The following is a 23,940-nucleotide window of genomic DNA, read 5'->3' as shown; positions in this document are numbered from 1 at the left end:
GGGGGGGGGGAGTCAATAAGTGTGGGAATGGGAATAAGAAAAAGTAATGGGAGAAGGGAATATGAACACAATACACTGCCTACAAAGAAACTGTCAAAAATAAAAATAAAGGAAAAGGTAATAGCAATGCTGGGATGTTGCAGTATCTTCTCAAATATTCACACAGCTGAAAAACAGTGGCCCAGAGAACTAACTGTTATAGAGGAAGGAATAACATAAAACCAAAAATCAAGTCAAGAGTAATTTAAAGACAATATTTAAGCAAATGCTTCACCATTCAACTGAAGTCTATTTTTAGCTGGTCTTTCTGAATTATTCACCTCAAATATTTACTAAGCAGCTACTAAGTGCCAGAAACCATCTTTGATGCTAATTAAGATGAGAAACAAAGTCGTCACTGCACCTTTCCTGGTCTCTCAAGGATTCATTGGCTAGGAAAAGAAGGTAACTTTGACATGACATAATAGGCATTATAATGAAAGGAAGAGAGAAAGAAGTGGGGGGAGATGAAAAAGAGAAGGACAAGTCCTATAACAAAAAGATAAAGGACTTTATAAAAAGATGCAATTATCTTGGAATTTAAAAGACTAATAGAAATTTATCAGGTTTCCTTCCAAATAGAGAAAAATCAATATTCCAACGCAAAGTGGGAAAAAGTCATGCTGAAATACAAACAAAAATTCTTGTGTCAAAAGACAGCTAGGGCTAATCTACTTCTTAGAATTTTGATCACAAAACAAAACAAAATACACACAATTAGCATGTACTTTATGGCTGACACTGTGTTAGGTATTAGTAACAATGAAGAAATAAAAGATTACGCTCCTGGCCTCAGGGAACTTAAGTCTTACAGAATTTAGGAACATGTATCATTCATTGTTAATTATAGTGACTCTAAACTGCCTGTGAAACTTCTTTTTCTTATCACTTGTGAGAGTCACATTCTTTGTGATCAGTAGTTTCTGATGTGTAAAGATAATCTTAAGTCTATAACTCAAAAGATTGTAATGAAACTTGATATAAAAATTACCATTATTGCTATGACTATTATTATCCTATTTTTTTGTAGCTCTAAGGCATTTTATTACAAAAATTGGTACTCACTCATACATAGACTAATAGGGACTTACAATTTATCATACATTTACTTCACTTTTTAGCTTGACCTTCTAGTAAGTCCATAAGTTTTACTAATTCTGGCTGCTGTATAAGGAGATCCTCCATTGTCTGGGTGGTTTAAGAACATGATTTGTCAGTGAGCATTTATAGTCTTTTCTTTATTGGCAGTCGAGCTGACAACCAACATTGATGCCACCTCCCATTTTGTCATTTTGGGTTCAAATCCACCACTGAAGGCAGATTTTGATAGACTTAGAAAAATTAGTTTTACTTGAGGCTCCAACAGCCTGCGACTCCTTAGCAGCAATGGTCAGTCTGACTGTTACCACTACACTAGTTATGGCTCCCCTCCATAGCCTAAGCCAGCCACCACGCACCACCATCACTACTAAAAAAGAAGAAATTAAAAGTTTTAGTAAATATATTTTCTGCTTTCTAAATCACAAAGATCATTTAGAACATTATGCATTCTATAAACAAAATACAAGTATTACTAATGTAATTATCAACTAAGGCATGAAGTATCCACTACTCTATGACATTATTTAAAGAAAAGAATACTGAAAACAAGTTCTAATCCATTTACCTGATGATACAATCTAGGATGATGTTATGTGAGTACTAGAAGGTTTTTCAACTCTGCATATATGTATGCTTAAGAAGTATTATTCATAACAGGGCTGGAGAGTTAGCTTGGGGTTAAGAACACTTGGGACTTCTGCAGAGGACCTAACTTCAATTCCCAGTACCCACATGGTAGCTCACAACCATCTGTAACTCCTGTTCCAGGGGATCTGATACCCTCTTCAGACCTCTGAGGGTACCAAGCACATAGTGGTATACACACACACACACACACACACACACACACACACACACACAGAGAATAATATATACATTTAAAAAAAGAAGTAATACTCGGTAACAGAGGAAAAGGCTTAATTCTCTTTGGGCATAAAATATAAAAACAATAACTAAGAAGGTAATTTACAGTGAAGGAGATACTGCAAACGAGATAAAGAATGGAATATGTAGTCATTAATGAAAAAAGAAAAAAAAAACAGATTACCTGAAATGACTAAGTATATAATTACAGAAAGGATGACTGATGTTTAAAACTAGGGAAAAAAAAAATCAGGGGAGCCTCTATGATAAGATTTAGAAAACAATGCTTTGGAGGAAGTTCATTATCAATTATTTTAAACCTACTTAAAATTCATTTTTAACAAACTGGACTGATTTATTTATCATCATTATTATGTGTTTATGGTGTGTATATATATATATATATATATATATATATATGCAGGCAGGCACATATATATCATGGCAAGCATGTGGAGTTCAAAGGACAACCATTGGGAGTTAGTTCTTATCCACCTTTAATGGTTCCAGGTCACCAGAGCTACTCAGAAAACTACATGCTTAGCTACCCACCTTATGGCTAAAAATTAATTTTTATGGGACCACAACACCCAAAGTTTTGGGAACTTCTTTAAGCTAAATTTTCTTCTATAAAGTTTAAGGCATTCAAACATTCAACAAACCAAATTCAGTAAAAATGGTTTCTACTGAATCTGAGATTCCCAAGGGAAGGTACGGCACAGATAAAGCAAAATATGAAACTTTCATCAAGATGCAATTAAAAACCCAGAACAGCCGGGCGGTGGTGGCGCACGCCTTTAATCCCAGCACTCGGGAGGCAGAGACAGGCGGATCTCTGTGAGTTCGAGGCCAGCCTGGTCTCCAAAGCGAGTTCCAGGAAAGGCGCAAAGCTACACAGAGAAACCCTGTCTCGAAAAACCAAAAAAAAAAAAAAAAAAAAAAAAAAAAAAACCCAAAAAAACCCAGAACAGAGTGGTGGTGGTGCACACTTTTAATCCCAGCATTCTGGAGGCAGAGTAGGGCGGATCTCTGAGTTCAAGGCCAGACTGGTCTACAGAGCAAGTTCCAGGACAGCCAGGACTAAACAGAGAAACTCTTGTCTCAAAAAAACAAAAATAAAAACAAACAAACAAAAAACCTACAACAATTATTAATCTTTAAGTACATTTAAGACAATTATATTACATTTTTTTATTTTTTGGTTTTTCAAGACAGGATTTCTCTGTGTAGCCCTGGCTGTCCTGGAGCTTGCACAGTGCAAGCTGGTCTCAAACTTGCAGAGATCCACCTACCTCTGTCTCTGCCTCTTAAATGCTGGGATTAAAGGTTTGGGCCACCACCACCTGGCTATATTACATTCTCATGCAAGAAAGATGTAAGTATACAGAAATGTTCAACACAGAGAAAACAACTGGAGTTAACTCTTTTAATTTTTACCTATTCCTTTCTTAATTCCCTAAAACCATAAAAAATGCTCTCCTAGAACTTCTTTACCAAGTTATTGACTTCTAGTTGCAAATCTTGTCTCTGAGTTTCAAATGCCCAATTCTCAAAGAGAAAATGAAGAACACTTGAAATCTTGACTAATTCAACAGCATTAAAACAATGGGCAAATCTTTTATCTGATGATTGAAATACAACAATTTGAAAGTTTTCTAAATAAAATCAAACTCTGATTTTAAATTCTGCATTAAATTTTATTTAATGTGGCTTAAGGATCCAAAGAGTACTATGTTTAATATAACCAACTTTGGCACAAGCTCCTTAAAGGTAATGGAGAAGCAGTAAGAGTATAGCAACTACAAGTTAAAGGCTAGATTTTAGAATCTAAATAAGTTAGCTTCAAATTCCTCCTCTTGTTTCAAGCCGTACCTTTAGTGAATTACTAATATCCTAAGCTATCATTTCTTCATCAATAAAATAAAAATTGATTTTTTTAAAATTGAGTTTTTTCAAGAGTATTAAGTATGAGAACAAATAACAAACATGTAAAACACACACAATTGACAAATGTTTAAAAGGAGATCACTTTCTCTATTACAAATTTAAAGGTCAGTGATAAGAGCAGCAATATCATTGAGAATGGAAACAAAAACTTGCTCTTGGACTTTGAGTAAAGATTTTTCATTTAATTTAATCCTTGATCAACAGAACATATAATAGCCTAGTCAGAGTTTTACTCTTTATTTCCCTATCTGCTAGTCAGCTGGACATCTTTACTGGATGTGTCTGTCACTTAGTTACTTACCTATTCTTGCAACAAACACTTGTGGTAGCTTATTACAGACAACAAAGATTGCTTTTAAATACTGGAGTTCTATGTTATATTCAAGTAACAGCAAACGACCATGCTGACCTAACTCAGTTGAGTGGCTACAATTTTTTCCACAAGCCATCTAATCTTACTCTTCATGTGCACAAGTTTGTTCAGGTTATAAAGGAGTAGGATTGGGCAAACAAGAAAACTGCCTCAACTACTGCTGGCAGGCAAAGAAGTACAACACATTTCCAGCTGAAAGAAATTAAGGCTTAAAAGAAGGAAAGCCATCCCCCCTGTGCTCACAGATGGGAGACTTCCCATTGTAATGACACTCTTCTCCCAAACAGATCCACAGATAACAAATCCATAACCAAATCACAGCTGCATATTTTGTAAAAATTGATTTGACCTTAAAATTCCTATGAATATAAAAGACATCCATAAGGATAGACACATAGATTAAAGTAATAAAACTGAGTCCATAATACCAGCAAAAGTACCAGCAAAAATGTAAGGAAATTAGAATCCTAACAGAAATGTAAAATGATGCAACTACAACAGAAAACAGTTTGATAGTTTCTCAAAGAGCTAAACTCTTTTTATTGTTATTGTGCAATCTAAAAGTTCCACTTCTATATATGTATCCAGGAAAACTGAGGTGTACATTCACAGATCTATTCATAAATGTGCACATGAATTTTATATCAACATTATTTAATTATCCAGAAAGCAAAGATGACTCAAATGTTCATTTTTGTCTAAGTGATAATCTCTAAGTAAAATGTGGTATATCCATACTACATAATACTATTCAGCCACAAAAATGAATGCAATCCTGAGGCAGGGGAGATGGCTCAGTGGGAAAAGTACTTGCTGAGCAGCATGAACTGGAATTCAAATCCACAGCACTCATGTGAAAATGTGGGTATAACTAGCCACATGCTAGCCTATAACCTAAATTCTATCTCAGGCAAAAACAGGAAAGTATTTTAATCTTGGTGGGGGTGGGTGGATGGGATGAGTAGATGACTGTGATGTCACCCTTCCTAGTAATGAAAAAATAAACCCATAAAATCATGATAGGAAGAAAGAAGGAGGATAGACGAGGAAAACAGGATGTAAATGTTTTAATTAAAAATTAAAAAGCCACAAACTTACAAAATGAATTATCAAGTGTAGTAGACATAGCTGTCCATTTTTGAGATTACTGAAAATATATATGTGAGAATATAATACCACCTTGGGAGTCATATTTATACTAGATATGAGTTAAAGTCAAACCTTACAGAAGTGATTATTACTTGGGATACTCCATCTAGGGTATAATAGCTAAGCTGTGTTGTAAAGAGTACTTACACAATATTAGAGTAACTTAAGTTGATTTAATTACTTTTGTTTTGTTTTAAAACAGAGCCTCACTGTGTAGCCTCAGTTGGCCTAGAACTCACTTTATTGACTAGGATGGCCTTGAACTCTTAGAGAGCTGCCTGCCTCTGTCTCCAGAGTACTGGGATTAAAGGCACATGGCACCATGCCTGGAGAATTTAATCAATTCTCATCAAATACTTTCCTCTCTAATAATCCATTAAAGTGTCACAAATTAGCACAAAGTATGTACAACAATATATTTTCAAGTAACATTCAGAAAGTTTGCTGCCAACTGACCAAAAGAACAAATATTTGCTAAAGAATTAGTCTAAATATATATACAAAATGCTTCTATGCAGAAGCAGTGTATATCTGTTATGTGAGATACACTTGATTATTCAGAATATTCTTTTAAAATATAAGATACTTTCAGGAACATACCAATAAGTTACAATTTTTAAATTTTATTCTGCACACACTTGCTTGTTTTCATGTTGTTATTTTTTTTCACAAGTTTCCTCTCAATTGCACTTACAGTGCCTGCTACCTAATTCCTCTCTCAATTTGATGGCCTAAGAATATGAAGCAATTCCCTTTCCATTTTTCAAAAATAAACACATCTCTCCCTTCTATCACTAGCTTCTCACATGATTCCTTACTCTTTTATACTTTTCAGGTGAGTTTTATAAAATCAGGTGTGGGGCTGGAGAGATGGCTCAGTTGTTAAGAACACTTGCTGCTCCTCAGAGGTCCTGTGTTAAGTTCCCAGCACCTCTATCAGGTGGCTCACAACAGTCCAGGGGATCTGACACACATTCTCTTCTGGCCTCTGCAGGCACCTGTATACATATGGCACATATTCACACAAGCAGGCACATGCACATACACATAAATAAAAATGAATTTTAAAAACATTGAGGGAGCCATGTTAAAATCAACTGCTCAATTATTTCTGATGAATCTGTTTGATTGTTTTATAATTATTCCTGCATTTAAAACTTTTGAAAAGCTACTGGCATTTTAATTATGATTGTAAAGATAATCCCCTTGTGGTGGTTTGAATAAGAATGGCCTCCATAGGCTCCTATATTTGAATGCTTAGTCATAAGGGAGTGGTACTATTTGAGAAGGATTAGAATGTGTGGCCTTGCTGGAGTAGATGTGCCCATGCTAGAGGAAGTGTGTCACTGGGGGTGGGGTGGGGGGGAGGGGAGTGGAGGGATGGGGGATGTAGAGATGGGGGGGGCGGGCTTTGAGGTTTCAGAAGCCCAATGTTAGGCCCAATCGCTCTCTCTGCCTACAGATCAGGATGTAACTCTCAGCTATTGCTCCAGCACCTGTCTGCTGCCATGTTCCCCACCATGATGGTAATGGACTAAGCCTTTGAAACTGTAGGCAAGCCCCCAATTAAATGCTTTCTTTCATAGAGTTGCCGTGGTCACGGTGTCTGTTCATAGAAATAGAAAAGTGATTAAGACACCCCTTATGAACTAAGTAACAGTTCTCACTATACTTTCATTATATGTATGATTTAGTAAAAATGGAAGGGCCACTTTTGAGATTATGCTACGTAAACAAATATACCAGGGATGCTAAATGCATGCCGATATAGTCAATACACTGGGAAATTAAGCGTTAGGAAAATATGGTACTATTATCTTTTTATAATTTAAGCCATACTGGATAAAAAAATATAAGTACAGCCTACCATAATGCTCTTAACATTATATGAAGACTGGAAAGGTCAGCCTTCAAAGTAAGTTTCAAATAGTCATTCATATCCACATTTGGCCAAGCCACTAAATTTTTCAAAATCCATTCTCTCCAGAATATGTAAAGTGATACACATTTTGATAAACTACATTTTTATTCATAGACAGCCAAAGCTGACTGAACTTGTATTTCAAACTCCAATGTCCATATGTATGAAACTTGGAAATTAAGAAGACATCTTTAACTGCCTTTATTCTCCATTACCCATTCTACCTACATATGATCACTGAATACCTTTATACCTGCTAGGAGTTTCCTTCTCTACATTCTCAGTATCTTAACTGAACACCTCATCAACTCTCATTAGCCTTTTCTTCTCACTACTAATCTTTTCTTCTCACTACTAATCAAGACTTAAAGAATAAAAACTGTAACTGGTGACTTAATAATTTCCCTATCCTGTTACCTTTAAAGAAAAACACACTATTCATAGCAATGTGTGTGTACATGTGATGTGTGAGGAGCACTTCACCCATGCATACATATGTGGAGGTCTGAGGCTCCTCTATCACTCTCCACCTTATTTTTTGAGGCAGGGTTTCTCATTAAACCTGGAGCCTGTTGATTCAGCTAAACTGGTCGGTCAGTGAGCTGCCAGGGTCAGGATCCACCTGTTCCTACCCTGTCAGTGATGAGGTAATAGGTGCATACTAGTGCTGCTAGCTTTAAAGTGTATGTTGAGAAGGTGAACATAGGTCCTCATACTAGCACAGCAAGTCCTTAACCCACTGAGCCATGCCCCCAGCTCCAGGTAGACACATTTCTCTACAATCTGTGTCCTGCCTTTTCTGTGGCTTTAAATCTTTTTTTCACCACCTTTTCTCTTTCTCTCTCTCTCTCTCTCTCTCTCTCTCTCTCTCTCTCTCTCTCTCTCTCTCTCTCTCTTTCTTTCTTTTTGGTTTTTCGAGACAGGGTTTCTCTGTGTAGCTTTGTGCCTTTCCTGGATCTCACTCTGTAGACCAGGCTGGCCTCGAACTCACAAAGATCCGCCTGCCTCTGCCTCCCAAGTGCTGGGATTAAAGGCGTGCGCCACCACCGCCGCCGCCGCCGCCGCCGCCACCACCACCACCACCACCACCACCCAGCTTTCTCCACCTTTTCAAGCCTGTGCCATCATGGTTTCCAAAATCCAACTATTGCTCCAGGCTCACAAGTCTGACTAAAGCCTATGGATTACACAGCATCCCTCCTTAGAAAGGCTTTCCTCACTTCCTTTCCTACTACACTATTGTAAACTAGGTTCTCTAACAGTATCCCCCCTGCCCCGCCCCAATTCCATGCTCCTACTGAACTTTCTCTGTTGATCCTTATCACAACACTACAGCACCTACAAAATAAAATGATCATTACTCATCTATCTATAAGCTTTATTAGACGCTAAGATCTTAGTGGATAGGATGAAGGCTTTTATTTCACCATTTCCAATGTCGGCAGTTTCTGAACTGAAACAGAAAATACACCCAATGTTTGATGACCAGAAGAATGGAAACTAGATCAAAGCCATGTACATAGCACACTAAACATTTTGTATTTTGAAAATTAAGACTAACTAACATGGTTTTGTAAGATCAAGCCTGGTCACCTAAATTAAAAACCCGGGACCCAAAGATTGAAGGAGAGAATGAATTCCTCCGAGATGATCATATACACATGCCATAGCACATTTGTGCCCAAACACACACATGTACATGTATGCACTAAATAAATATAATTTAAAAATTAAAAATAAAGAAGATTAAGTAATATGTCTTATCTACAAGCTGGTTTCTGTGTCCACTACATTACAGTTCTGAATTTCTTTACTACTTAGGCAAATAAAAGACTGATTATCCCTTAAAAATCAACTTATTCCTAACAATAGCACTTTTATTTTTGAATCTAACTCATTCAATTTGTCTTGCTTTACTAGTCAAAAGACTCCTAAAGCCTGAGATAATTTATAGAAGAAATGAATTTGGGTTAATAACTGGCCTACCTATTGCTTGACTAGTAACTAGATTAGATCTTACACAAATTTCACTGCATATCTCCAAATGATATGTATAGTTTGAAAAGCCATGATTTTTACCATCAAAATAATTTAAATATTGAAAACAGCCACAATATTGGGAGGAGAGAAAAATTTAAATGACCTAAAAATAATGTTAATAGAATCGGAGCATTCTACATGGAAAGTAAAATTATTTTTCTCTTTAAATCAAGACATCAAGGAAAATAGATTATGGCAGGGCAAACTATTATTGGAACTCCATATAAAGAGCCATAAAAATGTTCAAACCTTTTAACTATGTGTTTACTGGACTCTACTCTATATGGATAAAGGCCTGAAAATGGGGTCCCCCCATCCCAAACTGGACAGATAAAGATGCTCTCTGCCTCAAGATTTATAAAAACAAAAAAAAGTAAAAGCAAATAAAATATCCAGTAGTAGAATGAAAAGCTATGGTTCATCTATAACAAATTAATAGGTAACATCTGAAATACTATGAATAAAACATAAAAAACTAAGAAAGCCTTTATGATATGTTCTTAAAACAACAATATGTATGTATGTTCATACTACACACACATATATATATAAAATATAGTTACATGTACTTATGTAACTATTGTTATTGAATAATCTACTAGGAAAATGAAATTTTAACTATAAAGTTCCACATTTTCAAAATAGCATAAGGTATTCTTAAATTTCTCTAAAATGAAAAGCCAAACACATTGAGAAATCTTCAATGTTAATATTCTTGAAAGAGTTTAGCAGCAAATTTACAATTGAGCCTTGCCTGCCACACCAGAACACTATACGCAGTTCTGGCTTGTAAGAAAACTCAGGGAACGGAGAGTTACTGAACCATTACAAATATTTTGTTAAAAACATGAAAGTATCTTTAGATTAAAAATATCAGATTCATTTTAAAGCATGTAATTACTATAGGTAACAACACAATTAGTTAACATACTAGAGATCCAGGCACTGAAGTTTGCCCTAAAGCAGTCGTAAGTTTATTATAATTGAGCCACTTTAATTCCAGGTTTGAGACTCTTCCATCTGAAGACAGAGGGTAGTACAGGGAACCCTGACAACACTAGAACCAAGAGTGATTAGATAAGATTTAAAGCTATAAGAAATATTTCTTCTTTCATCGCCAATACCTTCCAATTCCTAATATGCACAGACGGATTATGCAGATCAATTTGTCTTTTAAAAATGAATATTGGAACAAACCAATAAAAAAAATGGGCTATACATCTGAAAAGAGAATTCACAAAAAGAATATGAATTGCTAATAAACGAGTGTTCTATATCATTAGCCATCAGAGAAATAGAAGCTAAAACTTACTTTGAGGTTATATCTTACCCTAGTCAAAATGGCCAAAATCAAGAAATAAATTTGTGAGTCATCAGTATATAGGTAGTGTGTAATAAATCACGCGAACCAAGGTTGAAGGACTACCTTGGGAATAAAAATATTTAAAGGGGTAGGCAGAGGAAAACTGTGTGTGCGTGCGCACGCGCTGTGTGTATCCGTGTACCTGTCATGTATACGTGTATATATGTGCATACACATGCACATGGAAGTCAGAGTTTGAAGACGGGTGTCTTCTTCAGTAGCTTTCCACTTTACATTTTGAGATAGGGTCTCTCACTAACCTTGAACTCACTGAGTTTACTTAACTGGCTAGCCAGTGAGCTCCAGCCTTCCTAGTGCTGAAATTACAGACAGACATATTTTGCCAAGGTCCTCATGCCTGAACCACAAGCACTTTACTGACTGAGCCATCTTCTCAGTCCCAAGAACTCTTTAGCCAAAGATTCCAAAAGTATGTGGAATAGAGGCATAAACCTGCAACTACATCAACCAGGGAGCCTGGAACAGGAGGATATAAGTTCAAGATCAGCCTGAACTACACAGTCGGTCAGTCAGCCAGCCAGCCAGCCAGTCAGCCAGTCAGCCAGCCAGCCAGCCAGTGTCTGTCTGTCTGTCTGTCTGTCTCTGTCTCTCTGTGTCTCTCTTCCTCCCTCTCCTCTCTCTCACCCTCCACCCACCCCCCACATACAGAGTCTAAAATTGGGAGGGCAGAAGCTAGAGACATGGCCCAGCAGTTAAGAGCACTTGCTGTTTTTGTAGAGGACCTGAGTTTGGTTCCCAGCACCCATGTTTGATGGCTCACAACTGCCTGTAACTCCAGCTCCTCCTCTGGCCTCTGTGAAAACTGCATGCACATGTATATATCCACACACATACACATAAATAAAAATAAATCTTTTTTTTTCTTTTAAATAGAGGAGAAAGACACAGAAAAATAACAAGAGGATTCCTAAACCCCAAAGAGGAAACTATTTCAAAACCAGAGTTGGGATGGGGAGGTCAAATAAAATAAGCAAAGAACAACTTGTATCATTATCTTCCTCCACTTTTCAGTAAACAACACCATTTCTCCAGCTTTAATCTTTACAGGAAGACTATAGATGTTCTTCACTGTAACATGTGCATTATTTTTAATATGCATTTATAAACGTTAAACTTAAACAAAATGTAAGCTATCAGTGTGGTGGGTAGTGGCTATAATCCCAGCACTTGAGATGTGAGGCAGGAGGATTGCTTAAGTTTGTGGTCAGCATGGGTTACATGTTGAGTTCCAGGTCAGCCAGAAGAACACAGTAACTAACAACCCTGTCTCAAAACAAACCAATTGGCTGAAGATATAGCTCAGAAGTTAATAGCACTAGCTGCTCTTGTAGAGGACCTGGGTTTGATTCCCAGCCCCACATGGCAGCTCACAACTGTCTGTAATTTCAGTTATAGGATATCCAATGTCCTCTTCTGGAGTCAACTTGCAGATGGTGCACATACATGCAAACACTTACAAAATAAATACATAAATAAAATAAAAGTCTTTTAAAAACAAAAAATTCAATTAGTTAATTTAGTTAATTAGTTAATTTAATTACTACACCATTCCTTATTTCTTGTTCTAGAGTCTACATGCTAAAAGTTTCAAATACATGGTGTTAATTATTTTCCCTATAATGAGAAAGAGTAATGTCTACTTCACTTATTTGGTAAAGTATTTAATCTAATAGCATGTACTAACATAAATAAATGCCATTTAATAATAATGCCAATTATGCTAGATTTGAGGTGGTAATGGGTAAAAACTGCACAAGTACAACATTCAGTAATAAGGCCACTAAGCTCTGAGAAAAATATGCACACTGTTTAAAGTATTAGTTTTTGTAATACTTTTATAAGAAAATCACCAGAGTACATTAAACATAACTTCAAAATTCACTTACCAATAAACTATTGATACACATAAACAACATGAATGAATCCAAAAGCCTTCTGCTAAGTGAAAGAAACAAGACATGAAATGTTTTATATACCGTATGATTCCATTTATATGATATTCTAGAAAAAGTCAAAGCTGTAAGAACAATATCAGACATACTGCTAACGGTTAGGATAGAGTTAGGAAACTACTCACAAAGAGACACAAGGATACTTTTAAGAGAAATACTCTGTCATGGTGGTAGGTGACAAGATCTAATGTTCACCAAAACTCATCCAACAGAACTGGATCCAACAATGACTTTTACGGCACAAATTACCTCAATAAATTTAACTTAATTTTTGAATGCAGCTATCAGATCACCATTTTAGTTGAGCAGCATTTTTATATGCAGTAATGCATTTCTCATCACAACCTAATACACATTACACCTAACAGTTGAGTTAGTAAAGAAAACTTTAAACTATGTTAAAGTTAAAACAAAGTAATGAGATAACTACTTTCTTATAATAAACCCTACTAAATTATTCCCAACTATTTAGTCTAAAGGACTAGAATCAAAGGGGAAAAAATGTTTCTTATACTGTACAGTCCTGAGAGCTGAAAAAGGAATTCTGTAATTTTTATTTGATTCATTTTTATATGCAAGTTCTATTACAATGCAGTCCTAGGGATGCATGTAAATAAAAAGCTCTTATCCCAGAGGCAAGAAGGCACAAGTATACACCTGTATTTTGAAACCGACTGAAATAAAACTTGCCATTGGTACTTGTAGATTTAGAAACAGATCTTTAAGAACTGTCCATGGCAAGAGCTGTACCTCAGCAGTTCAGTGCTTAGAGGAAAGGGAAAGGAAAGAGGAAAGGAAAAAGCGAAAAGGGGAGAAGGGGAGAAATCACAGATGCAGCTCAATTTCAACTAAACAATTCCACAACTTTACCAAATGCCTAAAGCAGGAAGACATCACCATAGGGTGAATGGACACAGGAACAAATTATGTTCTCTACAGGTATGTTATAAGCTGTACAAATGTTGTGAAATGGAAGAAATGATCAAGGGAATGTTCACAAGATGTTTTACTTTTCACTTAACATTTTGAAAAGCAAAGTATGTGTAGACAAGACATTAGACAAACATTTCCATGGATAATGTCACTGACTTCCTACCAGTAGTATTTTGGACTTTTCTGTCCTATATTCCACATGCTATGCAAAATTTCACTCAGGCAGAGAATAAAAGGTCATATATGGCTTTCAGGATAACCTGAACAGAGGTTGTGGGATATAGTATTCCTTGTTCTTTTCTCTTATTATATTTCAGCTTTCAATCTCAAGTTGTCTTCTAAGGCATAAGCAGAACCCTGGAAAAAATGTCCTTTGTATCATTTTTTATTTTTTAAAAAAGTACAGAACTACTACTTATATTGAGCTATGCCTAATTTAGCCCACCTAAAATTTCAACTTGGGCCATTACCAAGGAAAAACTGAACCCTATATATACAGCCTATACCTAGATGATCAATTTCTTTAGCTGAAATTGGTAAACCATAATATTATCAGATAAAGGCAAGTAAAAAAAATGTTTTGTTTTTTTGAGACACGGTTTCTCTGTGTAGTTTTGGTGCTTGTCCTGGATCTTGCTCTGTAGACCAGGCTGGCCTTGAACTCACAGAGATCTGCCTGGCTCTGCCTCCCGAGTGCTGGGATTAAAGGTGTGCGCCACCGCTGCCCGGCAAAAATTAAAATGTTTTAAGTAGCTTCTTTAACTGTGGCTCCTTGTGATTCCATAAGGAGTCAGGGAACTGAATATGGGTGCTGTGAAAATTTTAGCAACAATATTTAGCAACCATTAAAGGTTTCTGTTCACACAGCAACCAAAGATGAATTCAAAACCACATGTGAATGACATTGAAGGTGTTTCCTGAGGTGCTCACCCATGTCTCTTCCCTTGACTTCACTGTGGCCTTGATTCTGAATGAATCAAGCACTAAAATCTTCCGTGGTATAAAAACTAATGCTTTGACCATGGAAAACAAAGACTTCTAATACTTTCATACCACATTCCTCAGTTTGTACATACCAAATTAGTTTATCTTTGGATCGTAGTCTAACATAGTTAGAATGTTAGATTTTAAAAAATTACTATTTGAGTTGCTACCTTGAGTTTTGTACTAGTCATTATATGATTTTTTTTTTTTGTCTTGGAACCAGGAACAAATTTCCAACAACTGACCCTAAACATACTTCTACCATTCTGTACTACATATTTATGTGAGGTGGTGCTCTTGGCATGTGTGAGTATCAAAATATTGATCAACTCTTAAAAAAGCTGCAGATGGGTGTGTATGGTAATATACAGCTTTAATACCAGCACTCAGGATGCAGAGGCAGACAGAGGCAAGCAGTTTTAGGCCAGCCTGGTCTACATAATGAATCCCAGGTCAGGTAGAAGTACATAGCGAGACCTTGTCTTTAAAGTAAAAACAAAACAAAAAATACAAGCCGGAAGACATTACATCCTGTAGTATCAAATATTCAAGCAAGATTTAATCCCTTCTGTTAAAAAAAAAAAAAAAACCACAAGAATTACGTATTTATCACTTTAGTATGCAAATTTGCTTTAGTCTTTAACAGGTGGGGAAATAGTATATATACCAAAAAATTGTTTCAAATTAAATTTGGTTTATAATTTTATTTTTAAGATTATTTATTTTCTGTGTGTAGGCATTTGCCTGCATTTATGTCTGTGCACCACATGCTTATAGTGTCCACATTAGGCCAAAAGAGGGTATTGGACCACATGGGACTAGAGTTACAGATGGTTGTTTTATATATATAGGCTGGGAATCCAATCCAGGGCCTCTGGAAGAGTAGCCAGTGCTCTTAACTGCTAAGCCATCTCTCCAGCCCCAATGTTTACAATTTACTAGCAGTAAATATTTGATTTACATACCCATATATACCAAGGTTATATAATAATTTCTTGGGCAAAAAAAGGTTCATGAGTGGAAAAAGTTTAAGAAGTCCTGCTTTAAAATTCTTAAAGGGTTTCAAAGTGGCAGTGTTGGATAACTCAGTGATATGTTTCCTTGCTATGATTAATTTCAAGGGCATTTTTTTTGTACTGAAAATAACGAATATCATAAATATCAACCATAAAGCTTAAGATTTTAACATAAACCATGCTCTGGCTTGCAGTACTGCTTTAGAAATTGTTAGATTTAAAGTATCTGGAACAATATGATGTTTTTTAAAGTAATGGTCATATACAAACAAGCATGCATTTCACCTGTTTAAGATAGCATGAGTCTTTGGAATGGAGAAGACAAATAACCTAAATATAACATTATCAAAAAGGAATCCAGTATTTCAAATTTTCTCACAGTTTTGGTATTTCTTAGAAGAGGTAAAAATACTTAAAATTGTTTTTTTTTTTTTTTGTTTTTTTTTTTGTTTTTGTTTTTGTTTTTCGAGACAGGGTTTCTCTGTGTAGCTTTGTGCCTTTCCTGGAACTCACTTGGTAGCCCAGGCTGGCCTTGAACTCACAGAGATCCACCTGGCTCTGCCTCCCGAGTGCTGGGATTAAAGGCGTGCACCACCACTGCCCAGCTTAAAATTGTTTAAATAAATTAATTCCTGCATGTTTCAAGTGTTTCCTTTCTGACAAAAGGCAAACAAGCAAAAGGTAACTTCAGAGTTTAATGTATCCATGTTAAATGATGTTTGATACAAGTTAGATAGCAAAGCCAATTTACCTACATGACTTATTTTTAGAGGTTTAACGAATTCATGGAAAAATTTTGATGCTTACTATTTTCATAAAGTAATTAAAAACTGCAATAAAGTCATAAAAATAAAATAAAATAGCTGACAGTTTCTAGAGCTATTCTACATATATATTTTAAATATATAGTTGATATATTTAAAAATCAATATCCTATTTAAATATATATGTGCATATATACAGGTATGCATAACGTATAGTAACAAAGTATTTTATAAGGCTATAATCTGGTAACTAGTGAGTGATAGCTTATCAAAACATAAGTCTTTGGAGGTGGTTAGGGATGTAGCTTAGTGATAAGCGCACATGCTGAATGATGGGGCCCTGGGTCAGATCCCAAACACAAATTATTTTGAGGCTCTCTTTATAAGCTATACAAGAAAAAAGGTATACCTTATACCAAGCCTACTCTTTTCATCAAAAATTATAGTATAAATTTTCAGTTTGGAGAGATGGCTCAACAGTAGGAGCACTAGCTAGCTGCTCTTCCACAGAACCCAGGTTCAAGTCCCAGCACCCATGTAACAGCCCACAACAGGCTGTAACTTCAATTTCAGGGGATCCAATACCTTCTTCTATGGAAACCAGGAGTGCACATGATGCACAGACATACATGCAGGCAAAACATCCATACACATAAAAAAATTTGTAAACTTTGAAGCAGCAAGATGGAAGAATGCAAAGAATAGGGGTGTTTAGAATTAAACATATTTGGCTTAGAATTCCCTTAACACTTGCTAGATTTACCACCCAGAACAAGTTACTTAAACATGATAAGCTTCTGTTTCCATGTCTATAAAACAAGAATACTATAGCTTCACTGAGTAACTGGACAGTTTTAAAATCATGATACACAGTAGAGTGGATAAAGAACTCCTCAATGCTTTTTCAACTTTTCACACCTCATTGTGTGACCTTGAGCTAGTCATTTAATCATCCCATAAGTTAGTTTTATAATATGTCAACCTCAGGGAATTGAGACAATATAATGTAAAGACTCCAGAAGAGTTTCTGGCACATGAAAACCATTCAATATTGCTACATACTACCAGGTGTGATAGAGCAAACTTATGATTTCGGCACTTGGGGGGAAAGGCAAGAGGATCCAAGCCAGCCTGGTCTACAGAGTACATCCTGGTCCAGCCAAGTGTATACAGTGAGACCCCGCTTCCTGTCTACACACACACACACACACACACACACACACACACACACACAATTCAAAAGGTAAAACACCTGGCTGAAAAAGATTAATTATAATTTTCTTCCTTATTTAACTCCAATCCACCTCCTGAAAATAAAAATTCCTCATAATGAATTTTATTTTAAGTGGCCTATTTCAATGCTGGGTGTGGTGGTGCATGCCTGTATCTAGCACTGAGGAGTCAGAGGCAGGAAGACCAGCTTGGTCTATACAGGGAATTCCAGGCAGGCTACACACTGAAAACACTGTCTTGACAAGGGGGAAAGAAAAAAAAAGTGTGTGTGTGTGTGTGTGGGGGGGGGATTTGATATTTCAAATGCTTTGCTGACTATTCAAAAACGGATTTCCCTCTGGCTATGGTGATGCACACCTTAATCCCAGCACTAAGATAGAGGCAGGTGGATCTCTGAGAGTTCCCAATTCCTAATGAGAACCTGCTTACAGCAAAGCAAAGCAAAACATAATTCCCACAAAGTTCTGTAATGGCAACAGCTCTGGAACAAGCACACAACCCAGTGGGCGGTTTTGAAAGGATCGACATTTGACAACTACATAAATGCTGTTTTTTTAAAGTACTATTAATTTATAGATTTATCTTCTATACTACAGTTGGTCATTTATATTTTTAAGAATGAAATAACTCTAAAGCTATTTTTTTCCTTTCTGAAAATAGATACTATGACAATTTCAACCCAATACAAACAAAAAAAACTTAGAGAGAAGTAAAACTTAAGAGAAGTAAAAAAAATGCACAGACCACTTAACAAAATTAAAAAGCTAGTTAAAACTTGATTTCAAAAATAGCATGTGTATAGAAATAAATTATATTCTATCTTCTAGCCTGATGTACATGATTTCTTTAACTATATAAGCTTATGAATGTTGAGTCAATTGAGAAACCAAACGAATACAGGACTTTTACAAAATTAAAGCTGTAGAACCTTGAACTTTGGAAAACAAATGTGTGTCAGGCTAATTATTCGTGAACTATATAACTATGCCCAATTTTATCTTCCTAACATCAGTCTCTTTATCTGTAAATTGTAAATAACTTTCTAACTATTCGTGAACTATATAACTATGCCCAATTTTATCTTCCTAACATCAGTCTCTTTATCTGTAAATTGGAAATAACTTTCTAATTATTCGTGAACTATATAACTATGCCCAATTTTATCTTCCTAACATCAGTTTCTTTATCTGTAAATTGTAAATAACTTTCTACTTCATGTACTTTCCAGAATTAAATAATATTATGAGGGATATACTTAACACAATTCCTGGCAAATAATAGGCAATCAAAATCTTACAGGAAAATTCTTAGTTGGCAATACTCTTGTTATTAAATAACCTTTCTAAATATCACTTTGGACTTAAAAAGTATAATGCAATCTCATAAAACTTAATTCATTAAAATTAACTCCAGATTTCTACCAAAACAAAATTACATATGCTACAACTATCTAAAATCACTTTTATTAATTAACTTACTTAGGCAAAATATTCTAATCACACAAAACACTCTTTAAAATGAGAATGATGGCTTTAAATGGACAGAAACAGGTTTTTAAATTGCTAAATCAAGCAGAAACACTAAAGCTCCACTATAGTCATTTCTAAAAATAAAAAGTAAACAACTCGGGAAATGTTACATATCATTCTCTACAAATATAACCATTTAAAATCTGTAATAGGTGCACAAGAAAATAAAATCAGTAGTTTAAACACATACACCAATGTATGTCAAACTAGTATGCTCACACCAAGAAAATACAACCAGGGGAAAAAAGATACCATCTCTTTTAAAATAAAAAAGGGGGAGGGGAGTTATCTTGAACTCAGATAATTCAAAAAAGTTAAAAACGGTATAGTACTGCAACTAAGAAATACATGGCTTGAAGACCAGAGTACAGACATTTCTTAGAGAAACATAATCTAATTTAAAAAAAAAAAAAGTATTAAGTATCAGGAAATCCCTTTAACTCACTCATTATATATATTACTTGGTCTCCGAGTGTGAAGTTTTCTATTGAAAAATAACTACTCCAGTCATTTCTCTCATACAAACATAATAATATCTATAAATGGATTCAGGCAAGATTGAAAAGTCTAAAAACACAAAATATTATTACAAAAGACAATTATTGGAAATAGTTCATTTTAAAGCGCTCTCTAAATTTTTAAGAGTATAAATTCCGGTCAAAGCAAACTTAGTATGCTTAGAATATTAAAATAAGCATCTTCAAGCTTAACAATTAATTAGGCTTCTTTAAAAGTACGTAGTCAGTACCTTGATAAACAGAATTAAACTACATTTCTCTCAAAGGAATTTACCCCCAGATCTCCCAATAACTCAATATGAAAGTGAAATATTACTTCCAAATTCTAGAAATACTTTCAAATTATGCTTTTCTTAATAAGCAATAGAGATAAATAACACTACATAAAACTCAGTTTTTACTTAATTTTGTTATGTCTTGTTCTGAGAAAGTAAAAATAAAATAGGCTATGTCAAAATCTAGTACAGACATGTCAGATGTTTCTATGACAGTCTGATGATAGATTAGTATAAAAATTAAGTAAGAAATTAATTTAGGAAGCCTTCAAAGTACATTTTTGAGTTCGGTAGTCTGATTGAAATAAAGAAGCTTCTACACATCAATTGGTGTAGCTCGGCTCATATTTAAAATTTTAATAACAATCACTATGCAGAACCAAAATTGTTTAGTACAGAGTAAAAATCTTCACTTTTCATCCCTACTGAAAAGCCTTAATCTTTCTTCAAATACACCACTCTTAAATGTAGGCAGCAGTAGTACAGGTTCAAAAGTATATTCAAATATCATCAGTAAACAAATGGGATGAATGATGTTAGAAAGCATCCCAAATACACTTCTTAAAATGCTGAGAGTAATTATGTACTTAATTTTAACTTTGGTTTACTAGATTTTCTTTATTTACATTAAGGTTATTTTTCTCTCCAAGTTATACAAGTTCTTGGTAACTGTATACTCAAGAAAAACAGAAAGCCACAGAGTTGAGGTTAGGCACACTAGGAACATGTAGGTATAGTAAGACTATTTCTCCAAATACTGTAACTAGTTATACAATCACTGGAATGTTTGGTGGTTGTATCTTTTCACTGAATTAAAGGGAGGAAGGGGAGCACAAGATTTGTCACTGGGGAATATCTCAACCAATGCAGGTGACTTCCAATAGACTACCCATAATCCTTCTTGAAACATAAATTGTTATCTCCAACTAAATTATCCAAAATATAAAGTTCAAGAATTGAATTTTCTCCTTTAAAAACAATCTATATCTGCGCCAAACAAAAGTATTTTCAAAATACTTTAAAGAAATGTGTATGAGATCTTATGAAAGCATCACTAACTGAACATTACTTACAAGTTATAAAAGATGTAGGACTGGGATAATCAAGAGAGGAACATACTAACTGTAATCTAATTCCAAAGACTTAAGGAAAAATATGTCACTCACATACACTGATATCTCCTAGACTGATTCAAACATCTACATAAGGCTCCTTGTAACTTAGGAAACTAAATAAAGTTGCTTCTGTTTATGAAAACTAAGCAAGAAGAACTCTTTTCCCCATTATCTTTCATGGAAATAGGTTCACCTCTTGTCATACAGTTCCTTTTTAATCTAATAAAAGTTGAAAAGATAATCACAAGGCCTTTCAAAAAATTTTAATGACGCCTTTGCCCAACCCTTTACATGCCCCCGCCCCCAAACACCAAACCCTCTGCTTTCTCAAGACGGGAAGTCTTCCTCCGGTCAGCATTCCCTCCTGGCATACCCCCTACCACCACCCCCCCTTCACCCCCGCAGGCCTGAGGCCCCGTAGCAAACACAGTCGAACAGGAGCAGGCAGCACAAAGACAGGAATGGGAGATTAGTGGGAGGGAGGGAGGCCGGGATTGGGGCTCAGCAGGAGCTTCAGGCTTTTTAAAATTCAAACTGCTCCCCGACCAATACAAATCACGGACACGCTACTGACTACTACACGGATTTATAGCATTAAAAACATGCCCAGTACGTGACAGCTATATTAACTTCACTCTTTTTAACATTTATCCATACGTTTGCAGGAAACGTGGAGCAATTTTTAAAGCAGAATGTTAAAATCAAAAATCACCCGCAGAAAAGTTTTTCTATCTACAGTGACAAAAATATAAGACACAAAATACCTAAACCAATATTTAAAACCATTACTATTAAACCGAGGGACTTTACTGAAGAGTGTTGCTTCCTTTTAACAAATGAGTTTTCCTTCAGCGAGTACGAAACAAAATATCAAACGGGACATTTCTTTTTCGGTGCAATTTGTAAGTCTGACGACTTTCAACAAGGTATTTCCATCTCACACCAACTTCCACTACCGAAGCTGCCACAAACAAGCTCCCAACATTTATAACTTACTCGCGAACGAGAACTTGTTAGGATACAGAACTGGTATTTTTCTCCAGCATTTACAGATACATTTGACCTATTAAAATGACACCTCGCTCATTACACAGTCAAACATCATGGTACAAACAGCCAATGACAATCCTGGGACCTCACGAAGATCTGCCCTGACAAGAAAGGATAGCACCTTCTACGTGGTTTTTTTTTTTTTTTTAAACCTCCCAAAGATTTCAAGTGTAACTCAACTTCTATCCTTTGAAAGAAAATAGGTTTCATCCTTATCTCGGCCTAAGCTCAGAACATTTCAAATTCTTTGTATGCTTGCACACGCTTAGGCTAGCAAGTACCTGGGGGTTTTACGTACAGTCATTTAAAATTGTCCTTACATAACACATACAAACATAAAGTGGCAGAGTAAACCTGTCAAGTACTTTACACTTATCTTTGAATATAAAGTCCATGTGCAACACACACTGTCAAACAACATAAAAGCTCCTGGGCGAGGATGTGCAGGGTCTTACTACGTACGCTATGGTTTTCTATATTAAATATACATGCGGACGGTTTAATCCCTTTACAGAGAAAACGAGCCTTTTATTAACTTTCCAACCTCCAAACAAGTTTTGCAGAGAATTACCACTGCAGCCGTGTCTGAGTATTTACATTTGATTCACTAACTGAAACTACTTCCTCCCTTCATGGGGTCACCGGGGGAAGAAGGGGGGTTGTTTGTTTCACTGGGACGTTCCCCACTCCCGGACCGGGAAAGTTGTAAATATGGGGACGATCGGGGCACATTTGCTGATAGTTGTATTGTTTCCGCCTCCTCACTAGCTACGGCTCCTCTCCCGGGCGAGGCCTGTCACCGACCAGCGGTCGCTCCGCTCAGCCCCGGAGCTCTCCTAATCCCCGAGCTCAAGTAGATTCCGCTGGCCCGCGGCCTGCACTCTCCGCCGGGCCTACGCCTCCCCGGCCGCCCGGCAGGAGCCCGCTCCCCGTCACCGAAAGCCGGCCGGGGAGGAGGGTACAAAACCCCGCGCCGCCACCCAGGGTGGCTGCCGCCGGAGAGGAGCGAACTCTCCGACTCGCCCGTGGAAGAGACCTGGGGCCGCTGAGGGAAACGGCGGGGAGGGGAGAGAGGAGGAGAAACGCTGAGGACCTGGCGCCGGCGCCGGCGCCGCCACCGCCGCCGCCGCCGCCGCCGCCGAAATAAAGAGCAGGAATTTACCTGGGCGAATCGGCGTCTGAATCCAAGCGGAGGCCGAGGCCGCTGTGGCGAGAGACTATAATCCGGGCCGGGAGGGGGGGTGGCTACGGCTCCTCTTCCGTCTCCTCAGTGCAGGGAACATGTAGAGCCGGGGGGAGACCAGCCGAGAAGACAAATCGCTGCTGCTGCTGCTGCTTCCTCCTCCTCCTCCTTCTCCCACATAGAAACACTCACAAACACCCGAGCAGGGGCCCGAGCTACCGGGGGGGCATCGCCGCGGGCCCAGGAACCAATCCTCCTGTCGGCGGGGGCGTCCCTCCCTGCGGCTTGGTGGTGGTGTCGGGTGAGTCGGTACCGACGGAGGGAGGGGGGGGAGGGCGGGCGGGGGGAAGGAGCCCTGTGTGTGTGTGTCTCTCTCTCTCTCGTTCCGTCTCTCCCTCTCAGAACAAAATGCCGACCGGAAGTGCAGCTGCAGGAATGACTCCCTCCGCCGGCGCCAAACACTAACAACCACCCCCTCTTCCCCACTCCACTTCCGCCACCGCCGCCGCCGCCGCCGCCGCCGTCGCCGCCGCCGCTCGGGCTCGCCGCTCGGCCTCGGCGTCCCGGTTC

The 23,940-nt window shown here is 37.0% G+C and overlaps 1 protein-coding gene and 1 pseudogene across 2 annotated transcripts in view; both read right to left on the bottom strand.

Moving 5' to 3' along the window:
* Positions 1-23,671, bottom strand: part of Nipbl (NIPBL cohesin loading factor) — a 168,825-nt gene extending 145,154 nt beyond the window's left edge. For both annotated transcript variants that reach the window (XM_052743159.1, XM_052743160.1), the window contains exon 1: positions 23,350-23,671. The gene's annotated coding sequence lies outside the window, so the exon portion shown is untranslated. The remainder of the gene's footprint in view (positions 1-23,349) is intronic.
* LOC128113830 (mitochondrial import inner membrane translocase subunit TIM14-like) lies at positions 895-2,339 on the bottom strand (annotated as a pseudogene).
* Positions 23,672-23,940: the final 269 nt, after the last annotated feature.

This window comes from Peromyscus californicus, unplaced genomic scaffold (assembly GCF_007827085.1).
Source record: "Peromyscus californicus insignis strain IS unplaced genomic scaffold, ASM782708v3 Scaffold_18__1_contigs__length_77618521, whole genome shotgun sequence".
Classification (NCBI taxonomy): Eukaryota; Metazoa; Chordata; class Mammalia; order Rodentia; family Cricetidae; genus Peromyscus; species Peromyscus californicus.
Note: the sequence above shows the minus strand (reverse complement) of the source record. Positions and strands in the feature narration are given on the sequence as shown.